The sequence below is a fragment of the Gadus chalcogrammus genome, chromosome 12, assembly GCF_026213295.1.
Source record: "Gadus chalcogrammus isolate NIFS_2021 chromosome 12, NIFS_Gcha_1.0, whole genome shotgun sequence".
NCBI classification, from domain to species: domain Eukaryota; kingdom Metazoa; phylum Chordata; class Actinopteri; order Gadiformes; family Gadidae; genus Gadus; species Gadus chalcogrammus.
The window spans coordinates 16026197-16035255 of record NC_079423.1 but is presented as its reverse complement, the minus strand read 5'-3'; positions in this window follow the sequence as shown (position 1 = coordinate 16035255).

Below are 9059 nucleotides of genomic sequence, written 5' to 3'. Positions count from 1 at the left end.
AAACAGTGAAGTTATCACCACTTGGATACCGCTTGCACACCTGCACCAACCACCCCTGCCCCCACGGAGACTAAAACATACATTCTGTCTCAGGACCTGGCTCAAATTATACATAAAACATAAAACATACCCACGTACACCCCCATCCATACCTCCCTTTCCTGCAGCCTTGCCCATTCTCTCCAGATGTCTTTGGGGCCGGCTGGCACGTTACCACCCCTGACATCACTCACCCAGCCCGGGGGAGAGCCAACCGACCGCTCGCCCACCCGACCGTCCCTCCCACCACCTGGGACCTCCTCCCTTCACCGTGGCACGGGCTGCACACCCACGTACACGGCTTGGTTCTCCTGTACCAGAGCTGGAGGGGGAAGCGGGGAACCTACCAACACCAGAGGGAAAGGGGGAGCGAGGGGAGAGGCAGAGAAAGGGAGAGGGAGACAGAGAGAGAGGGGGGGAGCGAGGGGAGAAGAGGAGGAGGCAGAGAAGGGGGGGGAGCGAGAGGCGGAGCGAGGGGGACGGAGCGAGAGAGAGAGGGGGAGCTGGAAGTGGGAGCATTAACCCAGGGATGTGGCTGACATGGTGTCTCCAGATATTGAGGTGGCGGCGGTGAGCGTGGCTCCTCTGTTTCCCATTAGGGAGTCGTGGGTCACAGTGCGCCGTATGCGGGAGGAGGGGGGGAGGCTGCTGGGGGTGATTGTGCAGGGAGTGACATTGGGGGTGAAGGGGGGGGGGGGGGGGAGGAGGGGGTGGCGGCCGGGGGAGGGGGGGGGGGCATGTTGAATGGTAGCAAAAGGCTAAACCGAAACCATGTGCCTTTGCGGTGGGCTGCGTTGCGGCCACACTGCTTTAGGGAGTGCCTGGAGGGGGAGAGATGCTGGGGGAGTTGTTTTGGAAGAGAGGGGAGGAGGAAAAATAAGCAGAATCCCTTTTCACCTGACTGATCGTCGCCAGGCAGGGTGGATTTGTTAGATTCAGCCGTCGTCGGACGAAATCGACTCCAACGCCGATGAACTCTGCACCACGGTCGGGCCTTCAGCCACGTTGTATTCCTAGACCTCAGACGTGTGTTTCAAGAGACAAACATTGAGGCGGCGGTTGAGATCCAGGTCGTCAGGACACGCTGGTGGTTGAATCCCTCCAGGGCCCCCCGCTGAATAAGCTCCCTGGCTCCGGTGTTTTTAAGGGGATGTATTGATAGTGGCCCCTGACGACTAAACAGTAGGGCGAGAGAGAAGCACTTGATGTCCCGACCAAACCGTGACCCCTTGGCCTTCACGGGGCCCGTTGGGGTCACAGTGTTTTGCTACGCTCGGGGGTGGGGTCAGGGGTCAGACCAGGGGCATTGTGGGTAGGAGGAAGGAACGCGGCCGTGGGGGAGACGCAGTGTTGACGTTGTGTTTGGATACTTTGAACAATGTTATCTCAGACAGCGGGAGGCTCCGGTCCAATCAATCATTCTGTTATTGGGCCAACACGGGTGATTATTCATCCCAGACCTTTGATTTCTTTGCCCGACGCCAACTGGAGTACCCGTCGACCTCCTCCCCCACCCACTGCCCCCCACTCTCCCCCATCCCCCCCCCCCCAAACCCCCGGATCGCTCGTAAACTCGGATGGTAAACCCGTCGATGCTGGCGCTTTTTCTCCCTTCAAGAATAAATCTTTGTTGTAGTAAATTGAAAGTTCTCTGAGCGGTCCAAAGTATCACCAAGAAACGAACGGTCCCTGTGGATACTCGAGGATATTTATGAGTCCAAAACAACTTCACGGCTGGCATGGGTTTATACCCGGGCATGGATACAGTAAACGGGTGTTTTGTACGTTGAAATGGCCGCACTGGGGGAAGAGTGAGGGGAGAAACGAGATCCGAACATTGAGAAAGCTGTGCTTTAGTATCGAGAGGGGAGTCTATTCGTTTATTCAACTAAATATTAACGTTTATTTTGAGCGCGCAGCCGCGCTACCTGTGTTGACCCCGCCCTAAACACCACCTCCCCCCTGCCAATCAAAACCAAACCTGAAACCATGGGTTACCGGAGAAGATTACAGCCTTGTACGGCTGGAGAAGGTGAAACATGTTGTAATGAATGAGTGAGAGGGCTTTTATTAGAAAGGCGTGTTAATGCATGACGGTACGGAAAATGTCATGTGAGACAAGGATGATTCGAATGAGATTGAACACGACGCAAACCGTCCATTACAAACAACATAAAACCAGCAGTTTGAATATCTACATCCATTCGTCTTAATCTTCTTCCAAAAGATAAATTGTAAAAACCAATAAAAGAACTCAATTATCCACACAAACTAGGAAACGCGCAAACGTACACACAACACAACAAACATCCTCGGCGCACAGTTAGCGTGTGAACCTTAGCGTGACGCTGTGACGTATCTAACGCATGACGTGTGAGTGTGTGTGTGTGTGTGTGTGTGTTTATCGGTGACTGTGGCCGTCTGTCTGTACAATGAGTGAGGAGGCCCTGGGTGGGGGAGGAGGGGGGTTGGGAGTGGGGGTGAGGGGGAGGGGTGAGTCATAAATCATGAGTTAGCAGGAGTTAGACAGTGAGCTATCTCTTCTATGCTAGGTGCTGAAAGATGGCAGATACTCACCAGATGCAGACAGTAGCGTAATGGTGGCAGGCATGGAGTGTGACTGAGGAGACGGAGAGAAACTAGAGGGGGTTTGATTTGTGTGTGGTTCGGTGTGTGTCCATTGTGTGTGCGTGTGTATGTGTGTCTCTTTTCTGTGAGAAGGTGTGTTGGTTCTGTTTTTGTTACTGCGTTTGTTTATGTGTGTGTGTGTGTGTGTGTGTGTGTATTTGTGTGTGTGTTTATTTATTTGTTTTGAGACGTGGACTGATCTGATACAATATTTCTCTACTCAGTTATCCACTCTCCTGTGTGTGTGTGTGGGGGGGGGGGGGGGGGGGGAGTGGAGGGGGGGGCTCTTGGCCCATGTGTAATCCTCACTGTCTACCCCCTCCAAAATAAAACTTTGAGGACCAATGAGATTCTGCTGAAGCCCAACGCCTCCAACCGACGAAAAACACAAACACACAAAAAGAAACACACACTCATACTGTCTCCATCAGACTCTGGAACTAAACAATGTCAGCGCAACAAGGTGATATTAAGTAACACAATCCACCCGCATCACGTTAGTGTTGCTACGCCCGCCAAACATATGACAAACACGGCGCTGGCTTCCTGTGTAGGTGAGCGCGTTGACGATGAGTAATGTGTGTGCGTGCAGACGTGTGTGTGAGTGTGCGTCTGAGATGTGCGACCTGCATTGGGGTCTGTGTCACCATACATTAGTGAGTGTGTGCGTGTGTGTTAGTCATAAAATCAGTGTGTGTTTGTATGTGCGTGTGTGTGTGTGTGTGTGTGTGCGTGCGTGCGCGTGTGTCTGTGTGTGTCGTCATACGTAACTGTGTGTGTGAATGTGTGCGTGCATTTGTGTGAGTGTGTATGCACGCCTATGTGCTGGGCATTGAGCTCACATGTGCCGGTATGTATACATTCTGAGGACCAATGATGACAGAGATCTAATGGCACAAGACGAATGGGAGGCGAGGGGGGGCGGGGTCAGGGTTGCCGTGGCCACTGTTGCTGCCGGTGGGGAGGGGGTCTCGAGGAAATTTCCATATGGCAATAAAATGTCTGCCACTTTACTTATTGAGTTTCTAATGCGCGCCAGGTGCAGACAGGACGTTTTCAAGAGCCCAACGTGGTCCCTTTTCCCCCTCGCCCATGGTTTGGGGGTGTGTGTGTGTGTGTGTGTGTGTGTGTGTGTGTGTGTGTGTGTGTGTGTGTGTGTGTGTGTGTGTGTGTGTGTGTGTGTGTGTGTGTGTGTGTGTGTGTGAGAGAGCGAGAGAGAGAGAGAGAGAGAGGAGGCTTGGCTAATCTCAACGCTTTACAAATAGCAGACCCCGTGGAAGAATCAGTGGTCATTATATAATACAAGAAGGCGCTGCGTGTTTTTTAGCGGTGCCTCTCATAGCCCGGAAAACATGGCCCCCTGAAAGTAGACCCGAAAAATAACAATAACTGTACAGGAAAATACAATTTTCAAAAAGAAAGAAAACAGAGCCAACGTTCTGTATAAAGTTTGGTGAAATCATATTAGTTGCTGTAAAGTACAAAGCCGTCGACTCATTAAAAGTGAGTTTCCATTCAAACACCTCCTCTCCACCTGAGGTTTAGAACACGACCAAATTAGCGGTTTGAAACGCTTTATGTTTTAGTCCCACTAACATTCATACGGAGGCCAGGGTTTATCTCCACCCCGTTCAGATGTCTGGTCATCTTCTATTTATTATAAAACAACCTTTCCACAAGGATAAAGTTACAAACAAAAAGTTTAGGACACCATTCTCAATAGATTAAAGCTATCTAGCTTTTATAGCTAAACGTATGGAACGATAAGTTATGCTAGTTGTAAGGTACAATACTATAAGTAGTACTTATGTGTTACAATTAGGCTGTTATTCATACGTTATATCACTTATCAGTTACAATGGCAGTTATAAGCTACATGTCCAGCAATAAGGAGACTGTTGGGTAAGAGTTATACTGTTGGTTGGTCATTTATTTTTAGCTGCAGAATGTATGGAAGTCACGGTGATGGCACACTGAACACTGGTCTCCATGAGCTTGTTAACGTTGAACTGAGGGCCACAGACTTGCTTTGGGGCTTGGCTATAGAAACACTAAATCCAAACTCCATTTGCTGTGACCCAACTGCCGAGAAATGACTTTTGCATCGACAAAGAGGACGATCAACAATATGGCGTTAAAATCAACAGCTGAGCTTTGGGGACAAAAGATCACTTCACCACACTACTTTATTTGTCATTATTTTTTTAATTGTAATTTCAATGTTCAATTAGGCTATATATATATAATTATATATCTATAAATACATATAAATATATAAATGTATGTATATACATATAATATATAATATATATATATAATATATATAAAAATAAATAAATTAAAATGTATGTATATAATCAAATAAATATTATAAAAAATAAATAAATATTTGTATACAAAATAATTAAATAATAATTATGATAAAATTATAACGTAAAAATAATATTGATATTATTATTATTTTAAAATAACACACAAACAACAAATAATACACAACCACAATCAAATGAGACTGACTGAGAGTCCAGTGTCATAGGTCAAGAGTTAACTTGAAATTAAAACCATCAAAAATAAGTTATCTCCAACTGCTGTTATAGATGTTATGGTACAGCAGAGACATTTGGATTTGATTTAAATATTGACATCAATGTCAGCTTTTGATGGCTTCACATTCAAATGAAATGCGTTGTGTGTTCAGTAGACCTGTACTGTACTTCAATAGGCCTACCCAGCGAATCCACATTCATTGGAACATCAAAGTATCCTACAGACTTCTGTAGCTCCAACCGTTTTGAACAAATGTCTGCCTGTGAATAACCCGGTGTGAACTAGCGTTATCTCACCTGTTGTACTGAGGGGGACCAGGGTGTCAATAATAACATCAGTTTGTTACTGACGGAGGGACAAATCGTTCCCAGGCGCTTATTTGCGAGCGCGTAAAATGCGTGTCGCAAATCGTGACTGCGGACACCAAAGGTTCCAGCCGGCGAAAATATGGGTTTATTTCACATGGGACCGCAGACGCGCTGTCATGACGGACTTGAGTCTACATCCACAAGTCCACGGTGAAAAGAGTCTTCGGATGGTGACTGGAGACGCTGTGAAGAGTCTTACACAACATTCGGTCTCGTCATAGGGTTGGAGTTACTTTATCCATAGGAGTTATTTTAATCAGAAGCAGCTGTATTGTTATAAGATCGACTTTAGGGAGGACATGCGCACATCATATCTTTGTGGGGTTGCACTTAGCCTAAAACCTACAGCCTTTTAATCTTTTCTGTTTCCATATTTTGTTATTCTCCTTGGGTTTTGTAGTAGATATCGGGGTAGAGTTTGGTGCAAGTACAGCCTTTAAACGCCACGGGGGTAAAAACATCTGGCCTGCACGACGTATGTTTTAAAACACTTATATACCCTGCGTGTTTATTTGTGGTGTTACCACACATTTGCTTTGACAAGGCTCCAGCATTTCCCTCTGAGTGAGCCTATAGATATGTAGTTATATTTATTTTTACGTTGTTTTTTTAATAGGCCAAGTTGGCAAGCAGTTTCACAAAGCCTGCCTATATTAACACAAACAATAAGGCCAGTAAGTTCCTCACTCGAAATCCCCCCCCCCCCCAAACAACTCCATCCATGGAGCTAACTCTGATGAACTCCTGGAGAGAGTTGGTTATTATAACGTAATTGAAGGCAGTTTGTTGTGTATTTTAAAAGGTAAGCTATATATACATGCTCTCCGTGTGAGTGCGTATTATTGGCTTTGGGAATTTGTAAAGTTTGCCATTTTTGTAGACTTTTTAAGATAGAGAAGCATCGTTTTTTTTATCCACAGCATGGGAGTGGGTAAAAAGTCTGTAAAAGATTATGGTGTTTTTTTCAGGTCAGACTTGGATGAGACTTGCTCAGAGTGCAGACGCCTTGCTCCCTTATTCATGACTACTTATTTTACTTTAAACGGCTACATTCAGCATGTTTTGAGCAGTGTCCGTTTCATAAACACTACTTTATACTTGTTTTTAATTACCAAGTAGGCCTACCCTACAATGTGCGGCTGGACATTTACGCACGGAATAGAAAAAACACAAACGGTTATAAAGTGGTCCCTTATCTTCGGACATTTTAAAATGAGGTCATAAATGAATAAATAACATAAAGGACTATAAGCATGGCGGGATTAAGGTATCTGTCAACGAAAAATCCGTAAAATGGGTGTTTTGAAAGAACTACAAATATATTCAAAGTGGGCGGTTTAAAACCCGCGACACAAACGCTTTGACAAACTCCATGGATTCGAAAAGCATGCGTACATTTGTATCGTCGATAAGCAAAAATGAAGAAAAAATTAGAACTTTCTCTCATCTTTTGCATTGACTCATTGATATTGAATTCACCCGCAGGGGGCGCTGCACTCCTGCCGAAACCGCAGGTTTTTATAGACTGGCTGCATGAAGCATGGGATTCCCGAGCAGAATGGAGGTATAGTGGGAGCCGGGAGCCGAGCGACTCTCCGAGCCGTAGTTGGAGGGGTGTGACCGCGCAGAGAGAGACTGACAGCTTCGACCGTAACCCCGCCCACTTCGCCCGACCCCCCCTCTCTCTCCCGTTCACTCTCCCAGTGTCTCTGCCCCAAACAGTCATCATTCCAACGCACACACCGAGCGCACGGCACCTACCCGACCGAGTCGCACATCGGATTCGCTCAGGGACTATACACTACTACAAAAAACAAGCTCCTTCTTTTTAATCCGGAATTACACTTGATCAAGAGGACGCACGAGAACATTTACGGGCTCAAACACCCTCGATACCTTACCATATGTCCGACAGAAGAGCGGAGACTACCATCTCTGTCAGCCAAGAAAGTGTTTGGACATCCCCGAGACGGACTGTGCGAAGGGGACATACGTGCTGATCTTTCTTTTGCATTGGACCTCAAAACGAATACCTGTGGAAATATTCCGCGGATGTGGGTGCCCCTTTACGCTCGGGACTACTAGTTTCCACACTCCGTGGTGGCCGATGTGAGGAACACTTGGTCCGCCCGCCGTCGCTTCTCTTCTCCGGCCAAGTACAGCAGCTTGGGGATCGCCGAACCGCCGAGGAGGTTCTGCTGTGTTCCCCGTTCTCCTTCCCTCGGGACCCCTTCAAGTATTCCCATTTCCACGTTTGTTGGTGTATGGAGGTGGTAACTCTGGTGCTGGTGGGTTGACGTGGCTGGGACCGGGTCGACGGAGCGCCTCGGATCACCTCGGATAGTGCCCGATCTCCTTCTGCTGGGGCCTACTTACATGTCCCACTTCACCCATTCATGACAATGGATTATTTTCTGGTTTTATGCAGCGTCTTGCTGTACCCCGTGGTGTACGCCGTCGAAGGTAAGACGTTTTTTGGTTGTGTGTGTCTTTGTTGCACGGAGGTTTGTGCCTACGAGCGATCGAGCGTATGTGTGCCTTTTATTTCCCTACTGCGTCTCGTGTGTAGGTTTAGTGCGCCGATGTTTACCGGAGTTTAACCCGACGCACTGCATGCAGACGATAGAAACTCTTCGTTTACGCACAAATTGCGAAACCCGGTTAGTTTTTAATTGCCTTTTATTGGACGTGAGGGTCTTATACGGGCGAATGGAGCCGTGGCGCATGGGATCGCCTGGAGTCGGTGGCGGTGTGCGTTTCAGGATACAATCGTAACGCGCGGCTGTAAAGGATAAGCCGTAAATACATATGCATAACAATGGTAGACGTGTATTCGTTTCTCCAGTGTTAACGATTCCCTCGGTGGGTTAGTGGAGACCTATTATTCCTCACTTTTGCTCAAATTAGCCGCGCGTCTCGACGGGGGGGGGGGGGGGGGGGTGCCAGCTCACGGGTGGTGGAAGGGGAGCTGGGACTCTCTCGGAGAAGCACCCCGGATTCAGAGGCGATGCCTCTCTGCGGGTGCGTTTCCACCGGGAGCTGAACTTGCCCCACTGCCCGTTCCTTCACCGTACATTTGAAATTAGTTTCTTTAAGAAAAGGCTCGACATCGGACTCAAAAAATAAAACATCCCCGCCCGTCCTCTTCTGTCCCGGCCGCTGCTGCGCACTGTGCATAGGCGTCTTACTGCGTCGGACGATCACGCAGTGGCTCAATAGGACTTTTTTATTCCAGTTCAATCGTTATTCTTCATTACGAGACGTCGCTGGGTTGTTTTGCACGTATTTGGCCATCTTTGCCAGCGGTTAAACATTAGATATTTTACATATAGTTCTATCTTTTTAAGATCTTCTTTTTTTTTTTTTTTTTTACAACTGTCGTTTGTGAAGCATTTCTTGTGGACTTTGAGCAAAGATACTTATTAATACTGATGGAAATGCAAGGCGTATAGGCTCGTGTTGGCGGGGGGGGGGGGG